This window comes from Ambystoma mexicanum, chromosome 9, assembly GCF_040938575.1.
Source record: "Ambystoma mexicanum isolate Mex_15411 chromosome 9, UKY_AmexF1_1, whole genome shotgun sequence".
Lineage (NCBI taxonomy): Eukaryota > Metazoa > Chordata > Amphibia > Caudata > Ambystomatidae > Ambystoma > Ambystoma mexicanum.
Window position 1 is genome coordinate 1419166344 of NC_090931.1, and position 18130 is coordinate 1419184473.

Genomic DNA, 18130 nt, shown 5'->3' on the forward strand with positions numbered 1-18130 from the left:
TGGTTCCAGAGGTAGAACTAGATATGTTGAACTATGTCATTTCTCATAAATCCAATTTGATTTGGAGGAAAAGCGCATCACACTCCATAGTCCACCAAAAATGTCATTTGTTACGACACAGCATACAACATAACATTACAGGTGTATTTATAGACCGCACGTACACCCCCAGTGGGGCATCTTGAAGCTATGGAGCGATAATAGATATATAGCCTTCCTTTAGAGTTTGGCACTTGTGTTGCCTTTGTCTTCCGACTATGTCCACCATTGGAACACCCAGTCATCTGAGATGTGCAGAAACAGCATAGCACCTGTGATGCTAGACCAGCAGTTGCATATCCATTGGCAGACCATATTCGACCATCGACGGTTCAACCACCACCCTCTGTGGAATTGATATCCACCCATTGCAGTGTTGGAATTACCATTGGCTGGATTGATGTCCACCCCCTCGTGATGTTGGCATTACTACCTATGCAAGTGGCGCTGTTACATCCACTTCGTATGCCTCTGCAGTTTCCTAGACATCATTCAGATCCACAAGAACCCAAGTTCATAGAATGTCTAAAATCAAAAACATGCCACATTTCTGCTGCTGAAGGCAGAAGAAGAATGATCTAGATAGGCAGCAGAGAATTTACTACCAGCAGAATTTTGATTCCAGGTGGCCTGGCACAATGTTTCACTGCCAATTAACTGAAAGCCCTGGAGAACAACATGTTGTGGGTATATAATTGATTATTGGGTGCAGATTTCCACCTATTGGGTATAGAGATCTGCTGTCCCCACTACACGCCATCAAGACTGCTTTCAAATTTCCTCACACAAAAGATGATACACACAGGAATTGCAATGCCAGCAAGCAAGCCATGTGGGGGAAGATCACCAATAAACAGAAAATCAAAGACAAACATGCCAGGGAGGCCCAGACAATGGCATGGGCCACCTGGAATCAGAAAGTACTCCCCCCTAATAAAAGGGTAAAGCGGCACTACCCTAGAGAAGAGAAACTACATATAAGAGCAAGGTAACCACACATCGGAACCATTGTAACTAGCTCACATGAGACTGCCAGGTAGAGGCATGGTCCGGGAACACACTGCCACGTTTCACATCCTTCAAGCACGACCAATTGAGGCAACAGTGGACAGCAAGTACACAGATACAAGTCACAGACAAGTGATCATGATCTGCTTATTTCCATTCGAGACCTGATTGAGATCAATGAAACACACAATGGCCCTCATTACGACCCTGGCGGTAAGTAACGGACATTACCGGCATGGCGCAATTAACGTGTCCGTGCTGGTCGCATACCACTAAAAGCAGCACATTACGACTTCTCGGGCACGAGCATTGCGCCATGCCGGTAATGTAATCACCGCCATGGTGGTAACGTCCAAAAAATGCCACTTACTGGCATCGTATGCCGTGCAAATAGCACGTCCGCCACCCTAGCAATCGATATCAGCGATCACCGCTAATAGCGGTGACCGCAAATAGCGGGAACCGCCATTAGCGGTGACCGCAAATAAGCGGATCCGGAATTTGCGTCCCCGCACAGGAACGGGAAAGAGCACGGTGGCCATCTTCAAAAACACAATCCATTGCCATCCTCCTCAACCAGTGGACACCTGACCCCCACAACCTCTACAAACCTTCACCTACATCCATCAATCCTCACAATGCCTAAAGTTGTGAAAGAAAATGGTGATCGGCTGCGGCAGCAGGGCTTCTCTCGGGAGGAGCTTAACATGTTGGCTGAAACACTACAAGAACATGCCGACGTAGTATTCTCGACAGAGATGACCAGACCGGCGATAGCGCGAAAGAAGGCCATATGGGCCATAGTAGCACAGAGGGTCAGTGCAGTTGGCACAACACCCCGCAATGCAAGACAGTGCAGGAAAAGGTGGGACGATCTACGGCTCCGCGTAAGGAGTATACTGTCTGCAAACAGAAACCTGGGCATGGCAACTGGTGGAGGAGCAGAGTCACCAATCAAAATGCAGCCGTGGGAGGAGATATGTGCCGCAACCATTGGCACAGAGAGTATAGAGGGGGTCAGAGAAATGGAGCGAGGAGCCCCGACATCAGGTGACGCAGGTAGGTGCCTTAAATCCAGCCATGCCAAAATCACTGAAGTCCAGATTTTTGGGAAGTGCAATGATGCCTGACAGGGTTAACGCGACACATTAGCAGAAGACTGCCTACAGGCAGTTCTGACCTCCACCTTGTACACATGCAGTATGCACACCCTTTCTGTAGGCACCCACATGCCTCCATGCTTCTACCACCTAAAAGGGAGACAACCTGTATGTCACGGCCTCCAATGTGCACCATCTAGTAATCAAAATGAATGCAGTCATTACAATGCCTGCTCAATGTCCGCAGACCCATCACTAACCCTTTCCCTCCTTTGGTCCACCACAGCCTCTCATTCGGACAGTGCTGACAAAGACACTGCCACCACACCAGCCGAGAAGGCCAGGTCCGATGTCCCAACACACCAACCCTCCACCTCTGCTGCAAAAAGCAAACCCCCACAGCGGCCGAAATCTACGAGCACAACACAGGCCAGGGCACAGATGTGCACCAAGTCAAGCACCACGGTACCACCAGCAACAAACATCCACCAAGTGGTGCCCACTGAAGGCACTGGGTCTGCAGGAAGCAGCACGATTGGCGAGATTGCTGTCACCGCATCTAGCTCGGACAATGATGTAGGGGATGCTGATGTTGTTGTGGGTCCCCCCACTGGCCACCTTCATTCCCCCTACCTGTCCCCATGCAGCCAGCATGGTGATGGCATACAGGGGCAATCCCCTGATGACTCTTGGCCAGCCACTCCATGCCCAGTGGAAGATGTGCAGGAGGGGAGCAGCACAATGGACACGCCACTGGCATTATCCTTATTCCAAAAAAAACAGGAGTCGATGGAACAAATCATCACGCGCCAACAACAAATGTCCTCACTCTTGAATCAGCATGTGGCCGAATGTGGAAGTGCAAGGGCGGAAATGCAACAATGTGCAGAAACTGTGAAGGCAGCCATAGAATCCACCTCCAAGGATATATGTGCAGATTTAGCCGCAGTGCGGCACGTGCTCTCGGAGCTTGTTCAAACTATGAGGGACATGCATCCTTGTGAGCAGCCAAGTACCCCCTCGGTTGCCAGTTCTGCCCCATCCAGCCCCGTCCGCAGATCGGCCAGGAACCTGTGGAGTACAGGCAGGGGTGCCCCGGAGAGGGGGGTGCCAATAGAGGCCGCCCAGTGGAACAATCCCACATGATGCACTTGACCACAGGCATCCACACACTTTTGTGCGGAGTTGAGGGGGGAGGGGGGATAGGGTGTGTTGGGGAGTTGAGGGGGGAAGGGGGATGGGGTGTGTTGGGGAGTTGAGGGGGAGGGGGATGGGGTGTGTTGGGGAGTTGAGGGGGCAGGGGGGATTGGGTGTGTTCATTCAAATCACAATTTCAATACACTTTTTGGTTATGCACAAATCACATGTGTGGACATTGCTCATTGTGTACTTGTGCTTTATTGGTGAACAGTCCACAGTGTGCATGTCCCAAACACACACAGTGCCCCAAGTGCCATCTCTATGTGACACCCACCATCCATGTGTGCTAGAAGCATTGGCTAATGAGAGTCTGACGCATTGCACGTCTCTCCTGTGCATCGCTTCCTCCTGAGGTGCTGCCCCATCTCCACCCTCCTCATCCTCATCGTCAGGTGGTTGCAGTTCAGCGTCAGGGGGCAGGGGCACATTCCGTCTGATGCACATATTGTGTAGCATTACACATGCCATGACGATCTTTGCCACCTTCTCATGGTGGTACACGAGTGCCCCACCAGACCTGCTGAGGCAGTGAAACCGTGCCTTCAAGAGGCCAAATGTCTGCTCAATCACCACACGGGTCCGTGTATGTGCACGATTAAAGTCCTCCTCGTGCCAGTTCTGTGGGTTCCGGACTGGGGTAAGGAGCCATCTCTTCAAGGGATAGCCTGCATCACCTGTATGTGGGCAACAATGTATGTGTCAGTCATGACATCAGATTTCAAATCATGGCGTGACACCATGGCATGCATTCATCTCTTACTTTGAAACCCATTTCCATGCACGAATGGAGTCACACGATGTGACCACTAAATGTGTATTCCTCTTATGGACTGTTTTGCATGCCATCAACCAGTGTATGCAGGGGGTCCAGTACCTTGTGAGTGCCCATCCACTGTGTTAGTCCATAGCAGTTGTTTTGGTGATCTGGCAGATGTCCAGTGATAACAATGCTCTCATCATGGCACCATAGTTGTCAGCCTCATGATGACCTCACTGAGCACTACAAATGTTGTTGTGCAATTTATGTGGGCCTCTGTGTCAGTGTAGTGGTGTATTGATGTTTATGTCCATCATGTGACTCCTTTTTGCGCAGTTATGGGGGACTGGCATTTCAGTTGATGGTGTTTGGTACCGTGTATTGGCTGAAGTAATTGCATGTAGGTGCATTTCGTTGAGGTGGATGCGGTCTGATTAGGTACAGTGCACATGCAGATGGTTGTGTCATGGTTGGGACACATCTTCATTCACATGGTAGGGCTGATTACTCCGGCATTATGTGGTCAGGTGTCAGCTAAAGTCTGGGCTGCTTTAGGGTATGAGCTGGCTCCATTACCTCTGGTACTCGCAGCCAGGTAAAGTATGCATCTCTCCCCCCCCCCCCATGTCAGCCAGGTAAAGTATGCATCTCCCCCCCACCCCCATGTCAGCCAGGTAAAGTATGCATTGGTACGTCAATCACCTACCCACTTCACATTTCCATGGCCATGACATGAGACTCACCGAGTAGCCAGGATCTTGGCCCTGCATGTCGCTCCATGTAGCGTGGTATTGTGGAGTTACGCAGGACCATTGAATTGTAAGAGGATTCAATCCCGCACTACAGCTAAGTCAATGCCTAGTCTGGGATACTGAATGGAAACCCTTATTGATATATCTTTATGTCCAGTTCATGCGTTCTGGATGACTACCCCTATATAACACCCCTTTGTTGGAATCCCCCTGAACCCACTGAGCCAAGAAGTAGTTCTGTTTTGCAAGTTAAAAGGTTTATTTGAGAATTTAAACAATATAGATATATATCACACTTGATAATAAATTAATAATTGGATATCACGCTTAATCTGAGATGATAAAGATTAACAACGGAGAATCTGGCACTAGCACACTTCTTTATAATCACTAAGGAGTTGACATGAAATGGATAAGGTAGCACACTGGTAAATAGGGACAGAAGAATAATGTGGTAGAGAATTCTTTATATAAGTTCAGATGGATGCAAGGTTGAATGAATGAAATGCAGTATAGAAAATAAACTGATATGGTTTCACAAAAGGCAAGGTAATCACTTTTCTCTGGCAATGCACTCCCCCCCTTGATGCAATGCAAGGAAATGGAAGGAAAGCACACAGTTCTCAGAAATGCAATCAAATGTAATTCAGTTCACCCCAGCAAGCTTAGACTACAGAAGTTTAAAACACAGGCCCAAAATGCTTTTATATGTGCTGGCAATGAAGTGAAAATATATGCTAAAATGCTTTTAATTCCCTCTAGAGGATCAGGGTGAGTGGTATCTAGTTAATATTAGTCCAGGCTCACTCTTGCAATGATTCAGAGATGATTAGCAGGTTAAACGAATTTCTGGCAAATGAAAGCACGGAAGCTGCTGTTTTCACACGTGGAGGAATTTGCAAATCGCAGTAAAATTCGCGAGTGCGTTTTTCGCGATTGCGGCAAAAATATACGGTTCTAGGTTCGTTGAAAAGGTAAGATTCTAAGCTTTCAGAGGAAAGTTAAATCAAGTTCCTAGCCCAAACGGTTATGGAGTTATGAATGATTAAATAAAGGCAGTTTTTCGGATTCGAAATGTTAAAATTCAAAGTGACAAGTGACAGTTTTCAACTAGAAAATGACAGCTGACAGTTAGGAGGCAGTTCTGGTTAGATTAAAATAGATTGAATTATATTATTTTAACTAAGAGATTGGTTCTGCACAGTTTTGCTAGGTACTCACAATATATTTAGAAATATGCCTCGCCACGGATCTGGTCAGGTTTTGGACTGGACTCCGGTTCAGCTCTCTGGTTCTGCTAACAGCGGTCTGGGTCAGCTCTACTCTGCTGGTCTGGTCTGGGTCTCTGAAGGTGGATAGATTGAAGTCTCTATGTTGGCTCTCTGGAGGTTGATGGAGGTAAAGTATGGATTTTTCCGGCAGAGCGTCCCGCAGCAGATGGAAATGAATGTCCCTATCTGTCCTGTCTGTCGGCTTTTATCTGTTTTTAAAATGGGTGTGTGTGCAGCATCACTAGACCCTACCCCTCTCCACTTGCCATTGGCCACTTCCTCCTCTTCCCCTTGATTGGGGGAATGAAATGAAGTGTCATCATGATGAGGTCTGTTTATGATACAGAGAACCCACCCCTGTCAACTTTACACACAATCTATATTTGACCTAAAAACATATTTGCACAGGTACACATTTGTTTAAAATTACATACAAACATGAGGCATTACTGATGTTAGCCCCTGTTCTGACTCTGGCGTTTCTAGGAGCTTGCATCCAGAAATGACAACATTTTGCGCGTTTTAGGTTGGTTCCTAATATCGGATTTTCTTCCAACTTCATACAAATGTACACAGCCTGTCCATACTTATACTAATGAATTTTCATTTGTCTAGCTTAAACACAGTGTCTGTAATATTAATAATTAGCAGGGTTTTGCCCCAGAACATCACACAAATTGGAGTTTGGGCTTGAATTGAAGGTACATTTTTTAAATTAAGGCTCTCAAAGTTATACATTTCTGTCATTTGATTACAAAGAGTTATCAGTGTTTCTGTAAAATATATATTTTGCTTTCAATTCAGTTCTCAGGGTGTTGGAGTCCGCCTCCAAGACTTGGGTGGGTCAGTGATCACATGTGTCTTCGGCAGGCAGGCCTTTGTTGACAGGAAACAGTCAAAATCAACATATTCCTTTCAGAGGAGAGGGGCCATTGTGTGGTCTCTGGGAAGCTGAGATCAGGAGGCCAGGGAGCCACTTTGCATTTAATTAACAGAACCCTGTGATTTCCTGGCTTCTTGTGTTGAGTTCTGAAGTGTCAAGAGTTCTCAGGACAGGCAACCCCTTTGAACTTTTAATTAAATAAGACCCCTTTCTTTGCACTAGACAGTTTTGCAAGACAGCTCTCCTGTCAGAGTTTAGACCGCTAGCGCCACCCTCAGGATTTTGTGGTTACTGCATCCATCCTTGGGATTTTTTTTTAGATTGATTCATTTCAGCAAGTGATAATACATGGAGTATATTGTCCATGTTCAGGACATGGCATTGGTGTGTTTCTGCAGTAAAGTAATTCTGTGCCCATGATTTTGCCATATTTGACATTCAAGAAAAATGAATTCCCAACAGTTATGGGTTTGCTTTTGGCAATCAGCATTGCCCCTCTGTGCTCACAACATAGGCAAAATGGGATTTTCCTGTGCATTTTCTGGGGAGCTCTGGCCATCATGATGTTTTCAATGCCAGTAATGCACAGTTTTTGTGGTAGGGCTTGGATGCATGGATAAAAACATCCCACAGAATCATGGGTTGATCCGGGGAATCGGGAACAACAATGTGTGATGATCCTGGTCGAGTCACATATCATTTGTACGTTGATTGAGTGGTATAGCTTACGGTTGCAGTACGCTACCTCCATGGCATGTGGGACCACCAATTCCACATGGGTGCAGTCGATGGCACCAATGCAACCAGGTATGCCGGCCAGTGCATGGAAACCCACTTTGGTGTTTGCGATCTCCTGGGCAGACCGTGGTAAGGAAATGTGGTCGTCTGTGTGCTTGAGGAGGGCATTGAGCACTTGGTTCAGCGTACGTGAGAATAATGGTTGTGAAATGCCATGCAAGAGCCCCACTGTGTGCTGGTAGGTGCCTGTGGCCAGGAAGTGGAGCACGGACACTACCTTCAGTAGGGGGGGATGGTGGTGGGTGTTTCAATCATGCTGACGATGTCGTTGTGTATCATGTCCACGATGGTGGTGATGGTGTCCCGGTCCAAACGGTACAGGGTGTGGATCTGCTCAGCGGTGAGGTTGAATGGACTGGCTCTGATGCGTGGGATTGGGGGCTGCCTGCGTGGTGGAACTGGCTGTGCTGGTGGGGCTTGCTGGCCCTGCCTTGCCCTCCTTCTCCTCCTGCATCTCCTCTGTGCTGCCTGTTGTTGTAGTTGTTGTTGTTGTTGTTGCTGTAGCACTTCGAGTGCAATCAGGTCCTCCAGCCCCAACATTGCTAGTCGTATTGGAATCATTGTGGAGTGTCACTGGGTGTGGGAAGGGGTGGGGTGTGCTCCTTTTGTACTTGGCCAGTCTCTATTGCCTCCACCTGTGCTGATTGTGTGCACCTGTGGCAGATGGGAACACTGCACATTGCCATTTACGGTTGGTCCGCAATGGCGGTATTAGCACCATGGCGGTAAGGTACTTTACGGCCTTCGCAAGGGCGTTAAGAGCATGTCCGCTTGACTCGTGATATTCCCCACTTTGTGCCATGCTGGTATTTATGGCATGGGAGGTCGCGTGCCCGTGCGCTTGGTGCTGTTAGCGGCACCGTGAACTACGGTGCCGCTAATTGCACTTTCTCGGGTCATAATCGGACCTAGCGGTAAACGATGCTGGTAAACCTTTACCAGCATCGTTTTTCACTTACCGCCAGGGTCGTAATGAGGGCCAATATGTTCCTTTTCACAAACATCCATTTCTTACACAGAAACTCCCCCTCAACTCACTCGTTTCCCTTTGTTTTGGTATTCTGTTGCTTGTGTCTTGGTGTAATTGTGAGCCTAACATGCTTCTTTCCTTAGCTGGGCAGTAGGACATGCATCTAGAGGATTAATAGGCACATCTCCTAATGACATGCAGTTGAGAAAGAGTTCTTGTGAAAACTAGGGGTCTTACATATTTCTGCGATTGTACGTTATGGTCATACATCTGTAAGGATTTGTTGCAAAAACTAAAGGGTTCATACCTTAGTCAGAATAAAAATAGACTGCAATGTTGAGTCATACACTTATGCATGTCCTTATAGACGAGGAATCAGAGATCCTAGTTCAATAAAAATATCATCTAAGCGGTATAGCCCCTACAGGGTGTGAGTACCTGACGAGAAGCGCACACTGTTGCATGGCAGATGAATAAGTCATCCATGGCTTCTGCCCCTCCCCCGCACCAATATCACAGAGGGGAGAAACGTTATTCACGTAGCCAACTGTTCTGCCCTGATCCCATGCAGGTACAGAAGGATGTGCAGAAAATATGAGATAGAGATGGTAAAAGCATTCAAGCTACCTATGTAACAGCAAGAAGCACATGCAATAGACATGAAGCAGACTCCATATGACGAACATGTACAATAGGTAATATATGCCTTTGTACATAAAGAATATTAGGATACTATAGACAGACATGAAGAACACAGAGAGGATAAATGTATTAGGGGAATGCAGTATGAACGACACACAAATATAGCTCACTAACACAGAAACAATAGTATAATTGGCCAGCCATTTTCTTCAAAATGTATGCCACTAAGCTGAATCCACAGAAATAGATATCCGTGCAGAGCTCAGACAGTAGCAGGCAACTAGTGCAAAGGTTGGAATTAGATAAGGGAGGACTGGAAAGGCAGTACGAAGGCACGAGATAACAATTCCCAAGACAAAAGCAGTATACTCCCAGATTAATTAAAGGTTTATAAGAATGCATCCAGTCTCTGTTAGCCAGGTGCAGTAAAAAAGTAAGCCAAAAGACTCCATGAAGAATAACACAAGAGTGTCCCTGGTTCCAACAGAAAACATGAAACACCCATTAATATGAGCTAAAACCTCAATAAATACAAGGTAATTCTATTTTGTCTATGGTCCTGTAGCATGTGATCCTTAACTGGAGAATACTGACTATTCATTAGAAGCCAACATAGCTAGGCCCTTAGGCCCTCTGCAGTACTCCCTAAAAGCACACATAGACTCATGCGCCACACATTGCCGAGTATAAAGAGATTGCCGGTCTCATGGCCTAGGAATAAGGGATGGCAACTTTTAATTGAACAAACACAGTACATGGGCCTCTCTCCCCCCACTCTGCATCTGGATCATATCTTGACAACCTGTAAAGTGTCCAAGGTTGGTTAGCAGAATGGCAACCTATCAGAATCCCTAGTGCCATGCCACCCATCAAGTAGTATGCCAACCAACCACTTGTAGTAGAAATTATGTATTTTTTACCTTATCAATATTGGGTTGGAGGCCTCACATATTTGTAACCCAATGAAATGTGTGACTCCTATGTAACCTCTATGTACACAAACCCACTAACCTATCCTTGTTCCCCGTAGGTTTTGTAAACTGAGATTATGTTATGATTTAATTGATGACACATTTGTAGTACTTAAGCAATTGGTTTGTATTAATATGTTGAGAGTGACAAGAGTTTAATGCTTGTATGTTGTCCCGGCTTTGTTTGGATGATAATAAAGCTGGGTTTTGCCTTGCACTTTGCCTACTCCATTACTGAGCGTGGTTTGGCTGACTCTAATTTCTCTGGGTCTATTTCGGACTGTGAGACCACGTTAGCAACACTGTCACCCCTCCCACATCAGTGCACCTTCACATGTGTTTTATTGTTATATCAATAGTAACTCTCTACTATCAGTTTCTCAAACATTGACCTATGTGTATTGGTGACTCCTCTTTAAAATATTGTCAGCCATCTTGTTTATCTCCGCCCTGATGTGGTTATTTTCTTAGGAGATACATCTATTTGAATGCCCATTTACATGTAGATGTCCTAAACATAATGTGAGCCTTTGCTTTTGCCTAAGGATTTGTTTGTGTCCTGATCTCTGATTTACTTCTCTGTAGATAAGGTGGGTGTACCAGGACTGTGACCATACATATTGTTCCTTTAGTCTATAGAGCTTAAAGTAAAAATGTTCTCCTGTTCATGTCTATGTTAAAGGAAAGCTAAGCACTGGTCCTTTGCTGCTCATTTTATTCTATGGACCCCATCTGATGAAGACGTGCCTGATAGTCTGAATTATGATGGACTGCACCATTTCCACATAATATGTACCTTTAGTCCAATAAAAGGTATCAACACCTAGATTTTGGGTCATTAAGACAAGTGAGCTTCTGTAATGCACAGGAAGGGTACAAGCAGAAGGTCTTAGACCTTTATCTTGGTTCAAACAAGCAAAATATCAATAAACTGCAAATATTACAAAACAACGCTTAAAGAACTGTGTTAAGTATCCCTAGAACACAGCATATCTTGCAGGCAAGACGTAACACTAAATGGCTCTCAGTTAATGACAGAATTCAATTCAAAGCATTAACCATTACCCACAAATGCCTTGCAAATTCAGCTCCTAAATACTTAGTGGATGAATGGGTTAAAAATATATCTGTGCATCCCACTAGGACCATGTATTCACATTGTCTTAAGGTCGCCGGCTATCAACTCAAGAAAGCAGGGGGAAGCAGCTTCCCTGTCATGGCAGCACAGCTTTGGAACTCAGTGCCAACATCCTTAAGATCTGATATGCTAGTGATATTTTAGAATACAAAACTGCCATGCTATTTGTGAAATTATGTACTCTTAATAATAATACATTTGTGATTGACTTGATGAGAATGTTTAACGAGGGAGATAACTATTATAGCCTAAAATTGATGTATTCATTATATCTAATATACGTGAAATGGACGAAAGAGAATGCCACTAGTTGGCTGTACTATTCCCACGCTAAGGGGAAACGTCTACTTAAATGTCTATTTATAACTATGCTAAGGAGAGAGATATGATTTATTTAGCCTCTAAAGTAACTAGTGGTCAATTTTTAGAATATTGGAAAATAGATTAAAAAAAAAAAAATACCAATATGCATTTCCGCATTTTAATACTGTTAGGTCCTACATGCTTTTCAAATTTAATAAATGTGATACGATGGAAATTGTTGGCACCAAACTTGGTATTGCAAGAAATATAAGTCTATGTAGACTACGTGGGACCGCACATATTGAAACTGCTAAACATCTGCTATGCTATTGTGAAAGCCTTAATCAGTTGCGATATCAATACCTGAAACGAGATAAGATTGAAATGACCTGGCAGTGTTTGCTAGAAAGTAATGATATGAATCTGATTTTTCATATGATGAAATTTAATGAGTTCATTTTATCGATTTAAAAAAAAAAAATCTTCAGGTATTTTAGATGTTTAAATGAGATTTTTGCATTGTTTTAAGTGATTGATGTATGTAACTTAATATGATGTATATGTCTGTAATAGGGAAAGCCAGGTTTGGCTAAATGAATATTTAAATAAATAAATAAGTTCTGACCCATCCTTCTTTAGCTTTAGGAATAGAACTAAAAGTTGGCTGCTTTCTAGGGATGCATGACTGTTCTCAGATGGCCTCTAGTGTTCCTCTCACTACCTCACTGCTGGAGACTGTATAGCTTTGCAAAGTTGATATGTACATTTCCGATTTGAACTGTGTTAAATCTCTGTGTGAATACTGTCTTGTAATGGCTTTTCCTTGTATATGATACTCTGTGACCTATAACTTGTAATTCCAAGCAACCTGTAACGCGCCTAGATACCTCTGGGTTCAGAGCACTATATAAATAAATAAACAAACAAAAGAAACAAACAAACCTGCTCCCCCTTCAATGAAAGCTCTTGAAATAAATTAACCCAAGTGCACATTGTTAATGTTGCCAAAGATGAACTACTGGCTATTTTTTAAGGTTTCTGAAGAGGAATACTTGGAAATGTCTGTAACAGAAACATACTATATCAAGTAGACACAGGACAATCCCAGAAGTATGTTCTTCTTATTTCCTTTAGCTTACGAATACTAAGTAAATGATCCAGAGTTAAGGTGCCACTACGGTGGCACAAATGAACTGCACTGTTGAATTGCAATTGCAACTCAACAGCACAATAAAACATGTTTAGGTATCCGTTTGTTCCACATAGAGCGTTGCGTGACTCTCAAATGCTACAAAGGAGCTGTTGTTGCTCTTCATGGCGCTGCACAACCCATGCCTAGAAGTTTGCAAAGAGCATTCAAGTGGCATGTGGGCAGTGTTCCCTTTTCAGAATGAGTGTAGCAGTGAATGGGAACGCATACGCGCTTCCGTTACGCAATCTGAAACAGCTGCATGTCAATTCAAACCTGTTCCTGTCTCTAATGTTCAATTGTCCAGAGCAGTGCCAGAGGTTCAGATTGATTCTAAGAGCCTCATTACAATTTTGCTGGTCCGGAAACAAGGGTGCGGGTAAGCTCACCAGCACCCTTGTTTCCGGACCAGCAAACTACAAGTTTGCCTGTCGGGGCCGCTTCGCCAGACAGGTCTGACCCTGCCAAGTGCAGCAGCCACAGTAGGCAGACTGTTCATGGAGGCTCCGGCACCGTTAACAACGGTGCCGGCGCTTCAGAGTCCCCACTCCCATAATGGGGACTAACATTTTACTGGTGCCTGACTTCCTGGGGCGCCACACTTGTAATGTACTGGTGGCACTGGGAAGTCAGGCACCGGTAAAATGTTACCAATGCCACGGCAACCCGCCGGTAGCACCGGCAGGGTTACCACCAGACTTGGAATGAGGCCCTAAATCTTCCAGCCATTACATCCTTTGGTTTTGCTGTAATGTTCAATTGGGCAAACAGAATGCACATTATTTTACCACTTGAGTTTCCTTTGAACGTATTTATACATGCAAACTACTGGTTCTGTTTTGCACTTATGGTGTCTGCACACACACACACATATATTAATTTGCATTAGGAAACACTGAAGTCTTGGCATTCTGGGGTCCAATGCAGTTAGGTAGCCAACAGCTTTAGGGCACATTTTCTGTTTACGATGTGGAGTATGTACATTGTCACTGTTTCTACCTACAACACTTTTACTCCTGTGAAAATCTAGGAGACATGCCTTGTAAACCATTCAAGAGCCTAGACTGCAAGCATGTTTGCCAGGGCAGCCTTGAAGTCTTGAATTGAAATTGACGTTATCATATTCAGAAATCTATAGGTATTTCCCCTATGGCCCCACGAATTGCAGTCGCAAAATACAATACCATATATTTTCTAGACAACCGTTTACATTCATTTGACAAATTAGTTCGTGCTTAAGTGAATATACAAATCTGGATTGTTGAACCATCGTCAACATATTCTGCAAACTCTCTATGGGCAGATAACAAATGTGTCGGTAGTGGTTGCACATTTGTTTTTAGAATGCTGGATGTTTTACCAGTCCACCAAAGGAAATAGCACCATTCTCTAAATGAGGCCCTAAGATTGTCTCCTCTTCCAGATGGGTAGGCTTTATTATTGACAATAGTTATCGGTGAAATCCAGTATTTGGTCGAAAGACTTTTTTTATAAAAAAATAGCACGATTTAGAAAGACCGCACTGTGACCGCAGAGAGCAATCTTTCTAAATCAAACTATCTGTCCCTGCATGCACACAAGTGTGCGCAGGTGCTGACAGGCATGCCAGGTCCCGGAAGCGCCTTCAGGGGAGAACGGGTAAGTATTTGTTCGTTGCGTGTTCATGTTTATGTGTGTGTTGCGTGTTCATGTTTGTGCGTGTGTTGTGTGTTTGTGTGCGTTTTGGTGTGGGGGAGTCTTGGGTGGTGAGAGAGGCGGCGGGGCGGAGAGAGGGGGTTCACAGGGTGAAACCCCCTGATTTGGAAGAAATCCCGCAGGAGAGGTTGGGGGTTGAAGGTGACGGGAGAAGGAATGTCATTTTTTCGTTTTTGTAGGCGGCCTAAACTCAGCTAAAAAATAAATTATTTTTGTTAGGCGACCTACACAAATCGAAAACAATGCCATAGAACCGAAACTCCACACGGTCACTATTCCACTGAAAGACATCTACCAACTACAGCCCTATATTCTTATGGTATTTATTGAGTGGCAAGTGAGCTCTTTACAGAGGCATACAACAGTACAGATGCATAATGGAGCGCTTTTCAGCGGTAACAACAGAACAGATGTACAGCGGAGGGTAGAATACAGAGGGGCACAGAGAAGGGTTACAGCTGTACCAATTGTCAGAGAGGAGCGGGGCGGGTGGCCTCTAGCGAGTTGGCAGGTGGCGTGATGGGTGACATGATGGCCTAGGTGTTGCGGAGGAGAGACTCCTTGAAGAGGCGGGTCTTGACTTCTTTTCTGAATTGTAGGAGTGTGGCAGCGAGTCTGATGCTGATACGGAGGAGGTTCCATAGTCTAAGGGTATAGACAGAGAAGGATTGTGTTCTGGTTCTTTCCTTTTTGCAGCAGCAGATTTCAACTCTGCACCACTCCTGGCTTCTGGTGGTGCGATGTCCATCAGAGATAATGAGATTCTCTGCTGGGTAACTGGGTGACTTCAGTGTGACTGCCTTACTGATGTGCAGCAAGATTTGAAGGTAATTTGTGCATGCAATGGGAGCCAGTGAAGGTCAATTTAGGCCGGGGTGATGTGGCCGTATATGTGTAGACCCTTGATGAGGCATGCAGCCGTGTGTAGGACACTTCTCAGGGGCACAAGGGAGGACAATGGGATGCCTTCAAGGAGTGCATTGCCCCTATCCAGATGGGATAGGACCAGTGCTTGAATGGTGGATCTAAAGCTGTACAGAAGGAGGAAGGGGTTGACTTTCCGCAGGAGGGAGAGCTGATACAAAGCTGTTTCAGTTATTTTAGCTATGTGTGTCTTGAAGGAGAGATTGTTTGTCGATGTGGAACCCAATGGACGAGGCTCAGGAGGTGATCTCAGGTGTGAACCGCTTAGAGTTCATTGTTGCTATCCAGGTCTGTATGTCTGGGTGTTTGGTGTTGACGGTGAGGAATAGGAATTCGGTCTTGGAGGGGTTGAGCTTCAAGTATGCACTGGACATCCAAGACTGGATCAGCGAGAGACAGGTTTTGAGCCTATGGATGTCCTTGATGGAGTCGATGTTGAGGTATTGCTGTGTGTCATCAGCATATTGGTGGATGTGAATGTTGTGCGCAGCTAGGAGGGCTCACAGTGGCTCCATGTACAGAATGAAGATCACTGGGGAGAGGATGGAACCCTGCGGGACTCCACGGGTGACAGGTAGAATTAGTGATCTAGAGGAGTCCATCAGAACAAACTGCTTGTGGTTGGAATAATTATTATTATTGTTATTTTTAAGGTATATATTGAATGCAGACCAATTGGGGAGTTTACAACAGGGAAGGGGGAGGGCGGACAATTTGGTAGCAAGGCATCTACAAGAAAACAGGGAAGGAAACAGTGGGGAACAGATTCACATAGGGTGGGGATTGCAGAATTTGATGACCTACATGTTAAGGAAGAGTCATTCCTTGACAAGGAGGGTGTGAACTACTTCCTAAACCATAGAAGTGATGGGGCAAGTCTGATTCTGACACAGAGGAGGACCTAGAAAAGGTCTGTCTTCTTGTTCTTCCCTTCCTGCTCTGGCAGAGTTGAAGTCTTCACATGTCTGTGCTTCTGGTGGATTGTAGGCATCTGGAGGTGCAGAGCTTTCAATGAGGCAGCTTGGAGACTTCAGGGTGACATCCTTGTACATGATTCAGCAGGATTTGAAGATGATACGGGCTTGCCGCGGCAGTATTGCAGTTGGATGAGGGTCGGGCGATGTGGTCACATTTGCACAGTCCTCTTGATGAATCGTGCTGCAGCATGCAGTTCACATCTCATTGGCGCCAGGTTAATCACTGGAAAATCTTCCGAAAGAGCATTGCCACAATTCAGTTGGGAGTGGACCAAGGCTTGGAGAGCAGATCTGAAGTTGTTTTCTGGGATGAAGGGCTTCATTTTCTACAGGAGAGAAAGTTGCTACCAAGCCGCTTGTGTCTTCCTTGCTATGTGCTGTTTGAAGGAGAGATGTCTGTTGATGTTGAACTCAAGGAAAGTGTTGCAAATGGAAAGCTGTGGTGTGTAGCCCTCGAGATCCATAGCATAGACAAGGTCTGGATGGCAGGGTGTTCAGTGTTGTTTGGTAGCATTAAGAATTCAGTCTTGCAGGATTTGAGCTTCAGGTAAGCACTGGACATCCAGGTCTGGATCAATGTGAGGCAGTCCTTAGGCGTTTGGATGTCTTTGATGGAAAATATCTTGAGGTAGAGTTGTGTGTTACCTGCGTATTGGTGGATGTGGATGTTGTGTGGCACTAGGAGAGTTAAAAGTGGTTCCTTGTGAAGACTGAAGATTACGAGAGAGAAAATGATCCTTATAGCACTCCAGAAGTGATGGGTAGAGTTGGTTATCTGGGGGAATCCATTTGTGTGAACTGGTGATGATCAGCAAGGTAGGATTTGAACCAGCTGAGGAAAATCTTGCTGATACCCATGCAATGATGTCTATTGCTGGTGAGTGCCTGGCGTTCTACTGTGTGAAATGCTGCTGAGATGTCAAGGAGAACTAGGAAGTAAGGATGGCCATCTTCAAGTATTTTAAAGGGCATGGTTGATCACCTTGATCGTGGCCACTTCAGTGTTGCAGCTGCATCTGAATCCAGATTGGTAGGACGGAAGACGGTTGCTGGCTTCAATGTTTTGGAAGAGTGGTGTGGCTACTGCTTTCGCATGACTATTACCTAGGAAGGGAAGATGTGTGATGGGGTGGTTGTTACTGAGGCCATCATGGTCCAGTGAAGATTTCTTAAGAAGTGGGAGGATGTTCCACACTTAAGGGTTGAGCGGATGGTACCTTGATTTAGGGAGCTGTTGATGATTGTCAAGTATCGGATGAGTGCTTCATTTGGAAGGGTCAAGAGTACGGACGCAGGGAGGATGCTGTTTGTATACAATGTGACCTCAAGGAATGTTAGGGTGGCAGTGAAGTCTTCCATAGTGAGTGTGTTGAAAGTTGCCCTGGTAGTTGTAGGTTTGTGAGTTGGGAAGTGCTATCCATTGTAGCATTGGTGTCTATGTGTTGCCGGATCATGATGATCTTGTTGATGAAGAAAGATTTAATGGCAGTGGAACTTTTGATGGGGTGTGGTG